The sequence below is a fragment of the Schistocerca piceifrons genome, chromosome 5 (assembly GCF_021461385.2).
Source record: "Schistocerca piceifrons isolate TAMUIC-IGC-003096 chromosome 5, iqSchPice1.1, whole genome shotgun sequence".
NCBI lineage: Eukaryota > Metazoa > Arthropoda > Insecta > Orthoptera > Acrididae > Schistocerca > Schistocerca piceifrons.
Window position 1 is genome coordinate 40,045,769 of NC_060142.1, and position 18,288 is coordinate 40,064,056.

The 18,288-nt window shown below is 38.6% G+C and overlaps 1 protein-coding gene across 1 annotated transcript in view; it reads right to left on the minus strand.

Moving 5' to 3' along the window:
* LOC124798148 overlaps positions 1 to 18,288 on the minus strand; it is a 292,835-nt gene that overhangs the window by 18,412 nt on the left and 256,135 nt on the right. The window lies entirely within an intron of this gene.

Below are 18,288 nucleotides of genomic sequence, written 5' to 3' on the forward strand. Positions count from 1 at the left end.
AAAAGGAACAAAATCTTCATTCTACAATGCCTTCGTTCCAGTGGAAGATGTGAGGTCAGGTGGACCGAGTAAATTTTTTGTCATTGATGTAGGGTACCTTATCCACAAAGTGACTTGGACTCGAAATTTTTGCTTCAAGTCAATAACCAAAAGCTATGTTTCTTACCTGCAAAGTCATTTTGGATCTCAATTTGCTATTGTATTATGATGGGTATCCATGTGAGGGAGACAAATGTAGCACAAAGAGTGCTGAGAGGATTTGTAGGTCCAAAAAACATTCTTCGGTTGATGTTGTGGTTGAATCAGAGATGGTGAATCAAGTCCCTCAGGACAAGTTCTTGTAGAACAAACGAAACAAGATACGTTTGATCACACTTCTTAAAAAGGAATTTCTGGAGTGTAGCATTGAAGTGCACCAGGCACAAGAAGATGCTGACATTATGATTGTAACATCTAACATTTCAAGAACCAAAGATTTTGGAAGTGTTGTCAGTGTAGGAGAAGATGTTGACCTGCTTGTGCTTATGACCAGTTTGGGCCAAGGCATTGAAAACTTATTTTTCTTAAAGCTAGGAAGAGGAAATGCAGAAGACAAGTGGTTTTCCACTGCATGTTACAAGTTTGACAGTGAATATATTCTGTTCACTCATGCCTTTAGCGGATGTGATACAACATCCGCTTTTTTGGTCAAGGAAAAATTAAATGCTGCAACATTGTTGTGAAAAATGAACACCTAACCTCAGCGCTTTGCACATTCAATAAACCACATGCTACCTATGAAGAAATAATAACAGCAGGAGAACAGGTTATTATCGCATTGTATAGTGGAGGTGTCAGCAGTTCCCACACTCTAGACCATTTGCAGTGCCAGCTATTCGCCAAGTCTGCCACAAAAAGCAAACTGAATCTTGCACGGTTGCCACCTACACAAGATGCTGCACAACATCATTCATTGTGGACTTACCAACAAGTCCAAAGTTGAATGGGAAACTGGAAACCTCCTGAGAAATGGGGCTGGAACCACAGTGACCACGGTCCAATACCCGTAATAATGAGCCAAGATCCAGCACCTGAAGCACTTCTTCACATTGTTTCATGCTCATGCAAGCTGAACTGTGGCGGAGCATGCTCCTGCAGTAAAGTGGGTTTGAAACGTTCTTCAATTTGCAAGAAATGTATTGGGGTCAACTGTGAAAACGTGCCAAAATTTTTATATGAAGACAGCGAAGAAGATGTTATGGAGGATGTTGAGGAAACCGCTGACAAAATCAAAGAACTTGCCGAGGCTGACTCGCTGATTAAAGAAGAGGTCAATCAGGGATCAACTCTATGTACAGACCCTGAATCCGTAACTCAAGGTATTTCTGGTGACACTGAGGAACCTGGCCCATCAAAACGTTGGAAGTGATGCTCATATCTGTTTCAAGTGTGCTAAAGTGCGATATTACAAGTATTACACACCCAGAACTGTCAACATTTTTAGTAACTGACAATGCATTTTAATTGTAATAAAGCTACTTATTTTTAATGTCAACTGTGTGGCTTTTATACACAAGAGTAATTACCTTCCTAATTAGGTTGCCTATTGCAGCTAATAATAGTTCAGTTTCCTGAGACAATTTATTTTGTGTACATGTGTGTGTGTGTGTGTGTGTGTGTGTGTGTGTGTGCGCGCGTGCTCGTGCGCGTGCACATCTATCTGTGTCTCTTAATGATGTATTTTTATAGTTTTACAAATACCAGGGCTGAGGTGGCCCATAGTGAACTTCAGGTAGTGATGTAAGAATCACAATAGTTGGGTGCCCAGCAATCCTCATGTTGCATACAGAGAAACTGAATACCTGAAAGTGAGGTGGTAAATTCCAACGTATAACAAGATGTATAACGTATTTATACTATACAAACAGAAACTGAAAAAATAGTGTTCAAAAATAAGGTATCTTGCCACTATGCTCAAAATTTGAAAAATTGGTATTTTTTGAGGCGCTGTAGCGCCTTAGATAGTGGAAGTAGAAAAAAATGGCAAGAATCAAATTTGTAGAGAATTGTGTGCTCTTTAAAAAAGAAAATAGATGTTAAAGCGATAGGAGCAAAAAAACTGAGATATTTTGAAAAAAACTGAAAAAAGGCCGAAATTTTCGAAGTTTTTTGACTGCAGAAAGTTTTCCCAAGCGAAATTTTGTTGGCAAAACTCGGTTTTCTAATCTTTCCAACCATATGAATGAGTTGAAAAAATAAACTCTTCTACCCCACCTTTTGCAAGGTATATCTGCTATTTGACTGGACTAATAACACATAACACTACTGGCTGCTGTATGACAAAGTGGATGGTTGGATCCAACTGGTCTGGCTGTGGCCAAAATGGTAGTGCTTATCTTATCATACTAAGATTACAATAGTATCATGACTAAAAATATCCTGAGCTTTCAACATAGCAGTGTGACATTACTATAGGTTAAGAATGTGACTGATATTGTGTTAAATGTCTTAAAATGAAAAAGGCACTTTTTTTAACTAGTAAACAATGAAAGTTTAGTAGATATGGAGCTTTTTATAAGTAAATAATAGAAAGTCACAATTTATTATTAATCACTGACCACTTACAGTGGAACATATTTAGTTATTAAATACAAAATTGATACAAGGACACATTTACAAAAAAATCCTATGTCTTTATCAAAAGCTAATACATACACTGTTTATTTCAAATAGTTCTATTACCTTGTAAAATGCATGTTTCAATAACCAGTCATAAATCTTAGCTTTAAAAATATTATAGGGCAATGACAAAGCAGATTTTGGAAGTTTGTTAAAACATTTAAACATACTATTTGAGCCGTGCATCAACTTGTGCTACACCTTGTGTTTAGATTGCATTGGTTTTCATTTTCTTCGCCTGACATGTTTGTTTGATATGTTGTCTGTCATTAAGTGGCTGCTCGGTTGTCTTTTCCCTCCGCTATCTATATCTGCGTTTTTGCTTCTGGGAAACTGCTATGGGGGAGTGAGATCTTTGACCAGTTGTAACATCAGGTGGTTGCGCGGAAGTAGGGGCATTGTAAGCAGACACTGTGGTGGACACGGGAGGGCAGTGTGGCTCTCCAGCACGAAGCAGGCATGGTCGGTTGTACCGAGTCACCACGTGATGTATGCCAGTTGTGTGTAATGAGCGGGTCAAGTTGACGGAAGAGCTCCCCACGTGTTGGTTGTATACAGAATCGCCCCACCAGTAGTTGCTGTTCATTTCGCCTTGGTGGGATGTTAACAAGCTTCTTTAAATCCTCTGTTTCAACACTGGAGTTTAAAAGGAGACACCTAACATGAAGGAGTGGTCACTACTCGTCAATGTCGCAGAGAAGCTGTGAACTATGGTGACAGAGCGTGTTGTCGTGTGACCGTGGCGTGTTGGGTACGCTGGCGATGCGTGCGTGGTCGGATGTGTGGCTCCTTGCCATCGGAGGTCGTGTACTGCCTGTCAGAGTATAATTGCAAGTTAAGTTCATGGAAGGTTTAATCATTAAGTAATAATTTTGTGTAACCAGCGCCTCTTCTGCCTTGTGGCCTCCGGCGACCAGGTTTCCTGCCCCTGGCACCGGCGTAATTGAAGACAGTGATCTTTCCTCCTCCTCTCGTTACTGTCCAATGGGAGGTGTAGTTTTGGCAGTTTAATTGTTTCACTGTTCTGTCGTGGGTTATGAGTAAATTCATGCTTCTTGTTGGTTGATAATGTTGTTGCTCATTCAGGACTCTGTGGTGTAAAGTTTCCTTGCACGAGGTTAGGTCTAATAGTGTCAGCAAGTTAATCCATTGTATAACAAGTTTTCGCTGGCTAAAAGTTGGTGCAGTGATCAGCCTGAGAGTGGCAATTGTGGTTACGGGTGTATTTAAATTGGTCAGTATTCTGTCTGGCCTGAGCATCCCTGAGTGGGTGATTTGTGGCCGCGTTACACAGATCCATCATATCTGTTATGTTCTAATGATATTTCAGGACACTTTTGTTAAAAATTTTTTAATTCCTCCAAGTTTGTAAATTCCTTTTATTGCCATTAATCATGTGTCTGCTGAGACATGTTTAATTTCTTTAATGGTGGTGTTGGTAGCTTCACTACCTCACCGTACCTTATTAACAAAGTTCTGTATTTACTTTAGTAGCCTGTTTACTAATGTTTTTTTAAATTTTTTTAAATTGTTGTATTGCTATAAATTACTTTGATTGGCATTAGTGGTGTGTTTTAAAAGGGAGTTTATTGCCATACTGCTAACTTCTGTGTTTTTTAAAAATTTTTTTTAAACTGTTGTATTGCTATAAATTACTTGATTGCCGTTACCGGTGTGTTTTAAAAGGTTGTTTCTTGCCATACTGCTAGCTTCTGTGTGTTTTCCTTTTTTTTAAAGTTTTGTTAATTGTTTTATTGCTATAAATTACTTGATTGCCGTTAGTGGCGTGTTTAAAAGGCTGTTTATTGCCATACTGCTAGTTTCTGTAAGATACGAATAAAACATTTGTGAAAATCTCAACTCGACAGTGAACTACTAGAAATTTGGCCCCGTTTTCCAACTTGTGGTGTGGCTTGTAGTAACCGTAACCACTGTGTGTGTCACTGTTTTTTGTGAGGTATCAGTCTTTCACAGCTTGTGTCTCAGTATATTGAAGTCTAGTTTACCCTTAGTGTTGTGAAGGTGTATGTTCTCTTTCATGTCTGTCACTTACGTTACTCTTGGCATAAAGCATTGCTGTATAGATGTATAGATCTACACATTTATAACAACAGAATCTTCAGCTTGATAAAGAGGGAATGGTAGTGTTATTTTACTCATATTCTGATTACCTTTTCTTTTTCTTTTTTTTTCTGTAATTGGACTGATATGATGGGATTTCCCTCATAAGTATGCCACAGGAAGGGCAGACTGGAGAAGGGCAAAGTATGCCATCATCTGATACTCATTGGAGACTGTATCTGTCAGTTTCCATATGAGATAGGACACCTGAGTTATTCCCTTGCACACATTGCTAATATCTTTCTGCTAGTTTAATTTGGAATTAATGTGAAAGCCTGAAAGTTTTACTGGTTTACTACATTGATGAAACAAATCACAACACCAAAAACCTAATTAATGTAGAGTAATGAAATTTTAGGAACACATATGCCTCTGTAACATTTTTAAGTAATTAATATTGCAAGATCATTGATTAATGCAAGTATGATATAAACCATTACATATGTGAAATGCTGTTCATTAATAATCACTGTAACTGCCAGAATGTTGAATACAAGCATGAAAACGTCCATGCATTGTGTTGTATAGGAGTTGGATGTCAGTTTTTGGAAGGCCTTTTGCACTTGGGCAGTCAATGCAGGAACAGTTAATGCTGGTTGTGGATGATGCAGGAGTTGTTGCCCAATGGTGTCACTTATGTGTTCGATCAGAGACAGACCTGGTGATCAAGCAGCCCAAGGCAACATTTTGACACTCTGTAGAGCATGTTGGTTTACAACAGCAGTATGTGGGTGAGTGTTATCCTGTTGGAAAACAGCCCCTGGAATGCTGTTCATTAACAGCAGCAGAATAGGTTGAATTGTCAGACTGACACACAAATTTGCAGCCAGGGTGCATGGGATAACCACAAGAGCATTCCTGCTATCATACGAAATGGCTCTCCACATGATAACTCCAGATGTAGGTCCAGTGTGTTTTGTATGCAGACAGGTTGGTTGCAGGTTCACAACTGGCCTCTTTTTAACCAACACATGGCCATCACTGGCACCAGAGCAGAACCTGCTTTCATCAGAAAACACAATAGTCCTCCACCCTGCTCCCTAATGACCTCTTACTTGACACCATTGAAGACACAAATGGTAGCAGTTTTGGGTCAGTGGAATGCACACTATAGGGCATCTGGCTTGAAGCTGTTCTTTAGGTAACTGATTTGTAACAGTTTGTTGTGCCACTGTGGTGCCAATTGCTGCTCAGATTGTGGATGCAGTACAATGTGCCACAGCCATACACCAAACACATTGGTCTTTCTTCTCGGTAGTGCCATGTGGCCGTCCAAATCCCAGTCTTCTTGCAATCTTACATTCTCACAACCACCGCTGCCAGTAATCATGCACAATGGCTACATTCCTGCCAAGTCTTTCTGCAATATTACAAAAGGAATGTCCTGCTTCTCGTAGCCTTGTTCAAAGCCATTAAGATGCTGATAATAGTGTCTTCGTCACCTTAAAGGCATTCTTGAGTAACATCAGTTCACCATGTCCAATCTCAAAGATAACTAATGCTCACAACCATTACAGAATGTGTTTAAACCAAACCTGACTGTCATCCTCATACTGGCACTACTAGGCCACTCTTATGTGACTAGCATGAAATTTGAACAGACATCGTCTTTCAGCTGTAGAAACATGCCTATCAACTTTCTCACACAACTCCTCCTTGGTGCTGCTATTTTTTTCCATCAGTGTATTTATATTTTAATTAATTCCACAATCATTTCCTACAGTTTATCATAATTTCAGATGAGTTCATTACAAGAACATCAGTTTATTGTTATTTATAAATTTTCATGCATTGTTTGACTCAATTCTATGGTTTCATGGTGTATATTAAGCAGTACCATGTCTTCTACAAAAAATACTCATGAATTAGCTTTTGCACAGGAATTTAAATCATTAACTGTAATTATGAAAAGAAACGGAGCAAGGCTTGAGCCCTATGGTATACCAGTTCGAAATTCCTTCAGTGAAGAGCATCAATTTTTAATTAAGATGAACTGCCTTCTGTTTCTGAAATATTACTTGTTTAAAGCTAAAGATAGGTTGTGTACCACCCTATTCCAGTTTGCAAGTAGGATATTAAAGGATATACAGTCAAAGACTTCACTGAGATCACTAACTACAATAGATACCAAATCTTTATTTTCAAATGCAGTTAGCACCTGGGTGGCAACTTCATTGACAATAGTAGAAGTAGAAGTAGTAGTAGTACTTTTACTAAGTTAGAACCCAGTAGTCTGGCGGAGAGGATATAACCCTTTTTGGAATAGTTTGATAGCTGGTTGTACAATAGAGACTCAACACAGAAGAAAACTGACCAATAGAAACAGGTTGATAGTTTAGAGCAGATGCTTAGTATCCCCTACCTTTATAGTGAAGGTAACAACTGAATTTAAACAATTAATTCAGTTATTTGTTAGAAAACAGACAGTTCATGTTATGTATTGGTTGAATTATTCATTCATTCATTTCAGTGAAATCAGTCTATGGGAGTAACCAAATAAAGTACTTGATTCAGTGGGTTGCAGTTTGATTTATTGGTTGGTCTATTCATTCATTTGTGTGAAATCAGTTTTTGGAAGTGACCGAATGACTAAATTATTCATTCTTTCTTTTCAAATGAAATCAGTCTGTAGTTTTTCTTTCAATTGAATTAGAGGGGTGAATGCTGAGTAAGCAGCAGCACATGCACGTGTGTGCATGTGCATGCATATATGTGCACTCTTTCCCAGAAAAGGATTTACCCAAAGCTAGCAGAGTTTTCATTCTTTTTCTGTGCATGTCAACAACTCAACAATACTACTATTCAGTGAGTTGTTTCCTTTACTCATATGTTATTTACATTCTACCTGAACTTACAAAATTATGTTTAGGATTGTAATTTTAGCTGGACAAAACTTGTTACATATCCCACTAGGTACATATAGCTATTCATAGAAATACCATTTTAGTGTTATAGTATTCTATATTAGTGTATAAATTCTTGTAAAAATAACATAAATATCTAAAATGCCTCCTGTAAGAAGAGCAAATAGTGTTCAAATGTACACCAATAATTGAATAAATCATAATTTACACTGAATTGCTAAGTACACTGGTATAGGCATATGTATTCAAATACAGAGATGTGTAAATAGGCAGAATTTGGTGCTGTGGTCAGCAATGCCTATATAAGACAACAAGTGTCTGTGCAGTTGTTAGATTTGTTACTGCTGCTACAATAGCATGTTATCAAGAGTTAAGTGAGTCTGAATGTGGTATTATAGCCAACACATGAGGGATGGAACACAGCATCTCCAAGGCAGCAATGAAATAGGGATTTTTCCCATACGCCATTTCACGAGTGTACCATGAATATCAGGAGTCTGGTAAAACATCAAATCTCCAACATTGCTGCAATCGGGAAAAGATCCTGCAAGAATGGGACCAACAATGACTGAAGAGAATCATTCAACATGACAGAAGTGCAACCCTTCCACAAATTGTTGCTGACTTAAATGCTGGGCCATCAACAAGTGTCAGTGTGCGAATCATTCAATGAAACATCATCAATATTGGCTTTCAGAGGTGAGGGCCCAGACATGTACCCCTGATGACTGCAAGGCACAAAGCTTTATGCCTTACCTGGGCCATAAACACCAATATTGGACTGTTGATGACTAGAAACATATTGCCTAGTCGGACGAGTCTCACTTTAAATTGTGTCAAGTGAATGGATATGTACGGGCACGTATACAGGTATGGAGACAACCTCATGAATCCATGGACCCTGCAGGTCAACAGGGGACTGTTCAAGCTGGTGGAGGCTCTGTAATGGTGTTGGGCATATGCAGTTGGAGTGATAAGGGATCCCTGGTACCTCTAGACACGACTCTGACAGGTGACACGTACGTAAGCATCCTGTCTGATCACCTGCATCCATTCATGTCCATTGTGCATTCCAATGGACTTGGGCAATTCCAACAGGACAATGTGATACCTGAAACATCCAGAACTGCTACAGAGTGGCTCCAGGAACACTCTTCTGAGTTTAAACAGTTCTTCTGGCCACGAAACTCCCAGACATGAATATTATTGTGCATGTGGGGGATGCCTTGCAACATGCTGTTCAGAGGAGATCTCCACCCCCTCATACTCTTACTGATTTGTGGACAGCCCTGGAGGATTCATGGTGTCAATTCCCTCCAGCAGTGCTTCAGACATTAGTTGAGTCCATGTCATGTCATGTTGCGGCACTTCTGCATGCTCGTGGGGGCTGTACATGATATTAGGCAGGTGTACCGGTTTCTTTGGCTCTTCAGTGTATAACACTGAGCTGTGTCTGATAAGGTTGAGTTCAGACAGTTGATCAGTATGTCAATATTATCTGCAAGCTTTACTGTATTTGAACTGCCCTTCAGCATCATTTGATGATCGTTTATGTAGAGTACTAATCAGAGTGGGCCCATTTTGTTTCATTGTTAACCAACTGATACTGAAAAGTTTGCAAAAAGGTAGGAAATTAAGGACATGGGACCAGGATGAATTGAAAGAATCAGATGTTAACGAACCTTTCAGAGGGAACATTGGGAAAAAATGAACTGAAATGTGGGAAAAGAAATATAATAGAAGGCAAGTCGGTAGCTTTGAGAGATGAAACAGGGAATGCAGCAGATGGTCACATTGGTAAAAAGGCAAGCCCTAATATAAATCCCAGGATAACACAGGACATATTAAATTTAATTAATGAAATGAAAAAGTACAAAACGCAGAAAATTTTGCAGGTGAAGAGGAATACAGTCATCTAAAAAATGAGATTGACAGAAAGTGCAAAATGGCTGGAGAACAAATGCAAGGCTGTGGAAGGAAGCATAACTAAAGGAAAGACAGATGTCACTGACAGTAAAATTAAAGAGATCTTTGGAGAAAAAAGTGTTTGTATGAATATCAAGAGCTCAAATGGCAAGCTAGTACTAAGCAAGATGGAAAAGCTGAAATCTGGAAGGAATATATAGAAGGTCTATACAAAGAAAAAAACCTGAGGAAAATTTTGTAGTAACAGAATAGAGGAAGTATATAAAAATGAGAGGTAGACATAGAACTGCAAGAAAAATTTGACATGGCATTGAAAGTTTTAAGTGGAAACAAGGAACCTGGAATACATGACATTCCCTCAGAATTACTGAGATCCATGGAGAGTCAGGTAAAAGAAAATTATTTGATCTGGTATGTAAAATATGTGAATCAGACAAAATACTCCCAGATTTTACCAAAAAAATGTAGTTGTTCCAATTCCAAAGAAAAATGGTAGTGACAGGTGTGAATAACACACCAATTTGAAAAGTCATGAATTATTTACAGAAGATTGAAACCTGATATTATCTGAACTCAGACAGGAGTAGTTTGGTTCCTGGAGACTTGCAGGAATACAAGAGGCAATACTAGCCCTCTCTTTTATCCTAGAAGACACACTGAAGAATGGCAAACCTACATTAATTGCATTTGTAGGCTTAGAGAAAGCTTTTGACAATGTTGGCTGGACTACAATATTTCAAATACAAAGATAGCAAAGCTAAAATAAAGGGAGTGAAAGGTTATTTATAGCTTATACAGAAATCAGACTTCAGTTATAAGAGTTGAGGGACATGGAAAGGAAGCCATAATTAAAAAGGATGTGAGACTGGATTGTAGCCTATCCCAAGTATATTAAATTTGTGCATTGAGCAAGCAGTAAAGGAAACCAAGGAGAAATTTGGAAAAGAAATTAAAGTTCATGGAGTAGAAATAAAACTCCAAGGTTTGCTGATGACATTGTCATTCTGTCAGAAACAGCAAAGGATTTGGAAGAGCAATTGAATGGAATGGATGTTGTCTTGGAAAGGGGTTATAAGATGGACAAAAACAAAAGAAAAAAAAAGAATAAAGGAGTTTAATTGAATTAAATCAGATGATGCTGAGGGAATTAGATGAGGAAATAAGACACTAAAAGTAGTAGAGGTGTTTTGCTATTTGAGCAGCAAGTAACTGAAGATGGCCAAAGGAGAGAGGATATAAAATGCTGGCTATAAATAACAAAAAAATTTGTGTCTGAAAATGAGAAATATTTTAATATTTAATAGAAATTTATTTGTTAAGAAGTGTTTCCTGGAAGTATGTGTTTTGATTGTACCCTTAAAAAGGTAAAATGTGGATGATAAGCAGTACAGAGAAGAAGAGAACTGAAGCTTTTTAAATTTGGTGCTATAGAAGAATGCTCAATATTAGATGGGTAGAGTGGTTAAAAATGAGGAGGTACTGAATTGAACTGTGGAAAACGAAATTGCCACAACTTGACTAAAAGAAGGGATCAGTTGACAGTACACATCCTGAGGCATCAAGGAATTATCAGTTAGATGGAAAGTATGGGGGTAAAAATTGTAGAGGGAGACCAAGGCTAGAGTTGTTGTTGTTGTGGTCTTCAGTCCTGAGACTGGTTTGATGCAGCTCTCCATGCTCCTCTATCCTGTGCAAGCCTCTTCATCTCCCAGTACCTACTGCAGCCTACATCCTTCTGAATCTGCTTAGTGTATTCATCTCTTGGTCTCCCTCTACGATTTTTACCCTCCACGCTGCCCTCCAATACTAAATTGGTGATCCCTTGATGCCTCAGAACATGTCCTACCAACCGATCCCTTCTTCTGGTCAAGTTGTGCCACAAACTTCTCTCCTCCCCAATCCTATTCAATACCTCCTCATTAGTTATGTGATCTACCCATCTAATCTTCAGCATTCTTCTGTAGCACCACATTTCGAAAGCTTCTATTCTCTTCTTGTCCAAACTATTTATCGTCCATGTTTCACTTCCATACATGGCTACACTCCATACGAATACTTTCAGAAATGACTTCCTGACACTTAAATCAATACTGGATGTTAACAAATTTCTCTTCTTCAGAAACGCTTTCCTTGCCATTGCCAGCCTACATTTTATATCCTCTCTACTTCGACCATCATCAGTTATTTTGCTCCCCAAATAGCAAAACTCCTTTACTACTTTAAGTGCCTCATTTCCTAATCTAATTCCCTCAGCATCACCGGACTTAATTAGACTACATTCTATTATCCTTGTTTTGCTTTTGTTGATGTTCATCTTATATCCTCCTTTCAAGACACTGTCCATTCCATTCAACTGCTCTTCCAAGTCCTTTGCTGTCTCTGACAGAATTACAATGTCATCGGCGAACCTCAAAGTTTTTATTTCTTCTCCATGAATTTTAATACCTACCCTGAATTTTTCTTTTGTTTCCTTTACTGCTTGCTCAATATACAGATTTAATAACATCGGGGAGAGGCTACAACCCTGTCTTACTCCCTTCCCAACCACTGCTTCCCTTTCATGTCCCTCGACTCTTATAACTGCCATCTGGTTTCTGTACAAATTGTAAATAGCCTTTCGCTCCCTGTATTTTACCCCTGCCACCTTTAGAATTTGAAAGAGAGTATTCCAGTCAACATTGTCAAAGTCTACAAATGCTAGAAACGTAGGTTTGCCTTTCCTTAATCTTTCTTCTAAGATAAGTCGTAGGGTCAGTATTGCCTCTCGTGTTCCAACATTTCTACGGAATGGAAATTGATCTTCCCCGAGCTCGGCCTCTACCAGTTTTTCCATTCGTCTGTAAATAATTCACGTTAGTATTTTGGAGCCGTGGCTTAGTAAACAGATAGTTCGGTAATTTTCACATCTGTCAACATCTGCTTTCTTTGGGATTGGAATTATTGTATTCTTCTTGAAGTCTGAGGGTATTTCACCTGTCTCGTGCATCTTGTTCACCAGATGGTAGAGTTTTGCCAGGACTGGCTCTCCCAAGGCCGTCAGTAGTTCTAATGGAATGTTGTCTACTCCCGGGGCCTTGTTTCGACTCAGGTCTTTCAGTGCTCTGTCAAACTCTTCACGCAGTATCGTATCTCCCATTTCATCTTCATCTACATCCTCTTCCATTTCCATAATATTGTCCTCAAGTACATTGCCCTTGTATAGACCCTCTATATACTCCTTCCACCTTTCTGCTTTCCCCTCTTTGCTTGGAACTGGGTTTCCATCTGGGCTGTTGATATTCATGGAAGTGGTTCTCCTTTCTCCAAAGGTCTCTTTAATTTTCCTGTAGGCGGTATCTAACTTACCCCTAGTGATATAAGCCTCTACATCCTTACATTTGTTCTCTAGCCATCCCTGCTTAGCCATTTTGCACTTCCTGTCGATCTCATTTTTGAGACGTTTGTATTCCTTTTTGCCTGCTTCATTTACTGCATTTTTGTATTTTCTCCTTTCATCAATTAAATTCAATATTTCTTCTGTTACCCAAGGATTTCTACTAGCCCTCGTCTTTTTACCTACTTGATCCTCTGCTGCCTTCACTACTTCATCCCTCAAAGCTACCCATTCTTCTTCTACTGTATTTATTTCCCCCATTTCTGTCAATTGCTCCCTTATGCTCTCCATGAATCTCTGTACAACCTCTGGTTCTTTTAGTTTATCCAGGTCCCATCTCCTTAAATTCCCACCTTTTTGCAGTTTCTTCAGTTTTAATCTACAGGTCATAACCAATAGATTGTGGTCAGAGTCCACATCTGCCCCTGGAAATGTCTTACAATTTAAAACCTGGTTCCTAAATCTCTGTCTTACGATTATATAATCTATCTGATACCTTTTAGTATCTCCAGGGTTCTTCCATGTATACAACCTTCTTTCATGATTCTTAAACCAAGTGTTAGTTATGATTATGTTGTGCTCTGTGCAAAATTCTACCAGGCGGCTTCCTCTTTCATTTCTGTCCCCCAATCCATATTCACCTACTATGTTTCCTTCTCTCCCTTTTCCTACACTCGAATTCCAGTCACCCATGACTATTAAATTTTCGTCTCCCTTCACAATCTGAATAATTTCTTTTATTTCATCATACATTTCTTCAATTTCTTCGTCATCTGCAGAGCTAGTTGGCGTATAAACTTGTACTACTGTAGTAGGTGTGGGCTTCGTGTCTATCTTGGCCACTATAATGCGTTTACTATGCTGTTTGTAGTAGCTTACCCGCATTCCTATTTTCCTATTCATTTTTAAACCTACTCCTGCATTACCCCTATTTGATTTTGTGTTTATAACCCTGTAGTCACCTGACCAGAAGTCTTGTTCCTCCTGCCACCGAACTTCACTAATTCCCACTATATCTAACTTCAACCTATCCATTTCCCTTTTTAAATTTTCTAACCTACCTGCCCGATTAAGGGATCTGACATTCCAGGCTCCGATCCGTAGAACGCCAGTTTTCTTTCTCCTGATAACGACATCCTCTTGAGTAGTCCCCGCCCGGAGATCCGAATGGGGGACTATTTTACCTCCGGAATATTTTACCCAAGAGGACGCCATCATCATGTAATCATACAGTAAAGCTGCATGCCCTCGGGAAAAATTACGGCTGTAGTTTCCCCTTGCTTTCAGCCGTTCGCAGTACCGTACAGTAAGTAGTTTCAGGTGGATGTAGGTTTGTTAGTTAAGCAGAAATGAAGAAGCTTGCACATGGTTTCTCTTTCCATACTGTCAGTGTGAAACAGGCCACTCATCTCCTGCCATCAGGTCCAGTATATCATGTTGGACATGGAGGGGAAGCACTCAAGTCCTGTGTCATAATTCTGGTTCCATTCTACCATTGGACTCTAACAATATACCATCCCCCAAAAATCTGACCTACATCTGCATCTATGTATATAGGCTGCAGACCACTGTGAAGGAGGGCTGTATGTATTTCCCTTTGTACCACATGCAAGAGCTGTTTCTCAGGGCATTCACATATGGAGCATGGTAAGAATACTTGAATGACTCGGTGTGTGATGTTTTAGTCAAATCTTGTCTCTATAATCCCAATGGGAGCAATACATAAGAGTAGTCATATATTCCTATATCTATCATTTAGAGCTAGTTCTTGAAAGATTATAAATAAGCTTGCCTGAGATAGTTTGCTTCTATGTTCAAGTATCTGTGAGTTCAGATTTTTCAGGAAGTCTATGATACTCTCCCAAGGAGCAAATAAACCTGTGACCATTCATGCTGCCCTTCTATGTATACTTTCTGCATCCCCTGTTAGTCCCATTTGTTATGGATCCTACCCAATTAAGAAATATTCTAGGATGGACTGCACAAGTGTCTTGTAATTTATTTTGCAGGCAGATTGCATTTTCCCAGCATCCTACCAAACAGAATAAGTTTTTCACCTACTTTATCTACAACCGAGCTTATATAATTGCTTCATTTCACATCCTCACCAATTTTTACAGCCAGATATTTGTAAGAGATGACTAATGCCAACTCTGTCACTATCACTGATATAGGAGATGATGTTTTGAGTTTTGTAAAGTGCAAAATTTTACATTTCTGATTATTTAAAGCAAGTTGGCAATCTTTACCTTACTTTGATATCTTCTCAAGATCTGACTGAATATTTCTGCAGCTTTCTTCAGACAAATTTCATTTCAGATAACTGTGTCAGCTACAAAAAGTCTAAAATTACTATTAATGTGTCTGCCAGGCCATTAAAACAAAATATGAACAACAAGGGTCCCAGCACACTTCCTTGGAGAATGCTTGAAGTTATTTATATATCATTCAATGGCTCTACATCCATGATAATAAGCTGTATCCTCCCTACCAAGAAATACTCAATGTAATCACAGATTTCACTCATCTTACTTTCATTAAAAAGCATTGGTGTGGTACTGAGTAAAAATATTTTTCAAAAGTCAAAAAATACTGCATTTTCCTGATTTCCTTGACCCAGGGCTTTCCATGCATAATGTGAGAAAAGTGCAACCTGGATTTTGCATGACCAACATTTTTGGAAAGTTACATTGGTTCACATGGTGATGGTTATTTCATCCAAAATACTCCATTAGTTTTCTGCTTAGAATATTATCAAGGTGCCATTGTCATAGATTTGTTGGCCCTATTATTAAGTTCACTTCGTCATCAAAGACCCCTATTTCTGCTTTTTTATTTTTTATTTATTTTTTATTTTTTTTATTTTATTTTTTATTTGTTTATTTAATTTTTTCATTTGCTTTATGAGTGTGAGATAGATGGTCATTAGTGGTACCATAACTGAACACTCTGGAAAGTTAATAGTAATTTGTTCCCACTCGGAAAAAGATTCATCTACATCTACATCTACATGGCTGCTCTGCAATTCACACTTAAGTGCCTGGCAGAGGGTTCATCGAATCATTTTCATACTACTTCTCAACCATTCCACTCTCGAATGGCTCATGGGGAAAAGGAACACCTAAATCTTTCTGTTCGAGCTCTGATTTCTCTTATTTTATTATGATGATCATTTCTCCCTACATAGGTGGGTGTCAACAAAATATTTTCGCATTCAGAAGAGAAATTTGGTTATTGAAATTTCGTAAATAGAGCTCGCTGCAAAGAAAACTGCCTTTGTTTCAGTGGCTGCCAACCCAACTCATGTATCATATCAGTGACACTCTCACACCTATTGCATGATAACACAAAACGAGCTGCCCTTCTTTGCACTTTCTCGATGTCCTCTGGCAATCCTACCTGGTAAGGCTCCCAGACCATGCAGCAATATTCCAGCAGAGGACAGACAAGTGTAATGTAGGCTGTCTCTTTAGTAGGTTTGTCACATCTTCTAAGTGTTCTGCCAACAAAGCGCAGTCTTTGTTTTGACATCCCCACAATATTATCTATGTGGTCTTTCCAATTTAAGTTGCTTGTAATTGTAATTCCTAGTTATTTAGTCGAATTGACAGCCATTAGATTTATGCAATTTATGATACACCCAAAATTTATCAGATTTCTTTTAATACCCATGTGGATCACCTCGCACTTTTCTTTGTTTAGTGCCAATTGCCACTTTTCGCACCATACAGAAACTCTCTCTAAATCGTTTTGTAATTTTAATTGATTGTCTGATGATTTTACTAGACAGTAAATTACAGCATCATCAGCAAACAATCTAAGGGGGCTGCTCAGATTATCACCTAGATCATTTATGTAAATCAGGAACAGCAGAGGGCCTATGACACTACCTTGTGGAATGCTAGATATCACTTCTGTTCTACTCGATGATTTACAATCTATCACTACAAACTGTGACCTCTCTGAGAGGAAATCACGAATTCATCATGAGAGCTGCATGAGGCATCTAACATAATCCTTTGCTTGCTATCATTTAAAAACAGGGTAGAGCAGAGGAAACACATGTTTTTTACTATTTAATGAATGGGACACAGTTTGATGAAAGTAATAAGAGCAAGCATGAAGTGATAGATTTTTTAATGCAGTTTTGAAATATACATATTTTAATTAGGTTCAAAAAATAATGTCTTGGAGATAATGTCCTTCTTGCTGGATACAATTTTGGATCCTCTCCCGAAAGTTACGCATGGTTATCTCCAACATTTCATTTGGCATGGTTTCAATTTCCCGATGACTGGAATTCTCCAGGTCACCAATTGTGCGAGGCTTGTTCATGTAGACTTTTGATTTTAAATATCCCCACAAAAAGAAGTCGCATATTGACAAATCGGGTGAGCAAGGCTCTTGCCATGTGAGCTGTGCCACCATCCTGCTAAAACCATATTTCTCTGATGTCCACTTGACGCCTTTTGAGTTCTGGATGAAGAAAGTTGTTTAACATTTTAACATAGCACACTGATGTCACAGTAACTGCAGTTCCTCCCTCTTAAAAAAAAAATAGGATCCAACAATCCCCATCATTGAAATGCAGCACCACACTGTTACTTTTAAACTGTGGAGAGGTCTTTGGTGTAATTCATGTGGGTTCTCTGGCACCCAGTACCAGCAATTTTGAATGCTGACATAACTGTCTACATGAAAATATGCTTCATCACTCATGAATACTGTAGGATTTACATCTTCCGTAAAAATTTTGTCCATTACGTAACAAAACTCACTGTGCTGCAAAAAATCCCCTCCACTAAGCTGCTGGATGATCATTATTTTGTATGTGTGAAACTTAGGATCATCATGTAAGATGTGGTGAAACGAACAATGTGACATACCCAGTGCTACAGCATGTCGTCTAGGTGATCGTTTTGGACAAGCAAGAACTGTCATTCTCACTTGGTCTACATTTTCTGGAGGATGAACTGAATGGAGAAGAACAGGTGGTTTATTTTTCATTACAGATCCAGTACTTCTAAACGCTGCAACCTATTGAGTATAGTATTTTGATGAGGCACTGCACCTCGACATCCAACTCCAAAATTTTGACAGGAAAGACATTGCTCTGTGACTACAGAATCACTGTTTCTAAAGTACAGCTCAACAATGAACACATGATGCTCTACACTCAAATGCTCCATAGCGACTGAAACTGCATTGTATGGGCAGTCGGACAACATTCATTCAAGGTCAATACCCCCTCTCGTCACCACATACTAGTGGTTCAAAAAAACATGCGTTTCCTCTGGTCCACACTGTATTAAGTGAAGCACTTATACCTCAAAGGCTTTAAACTTT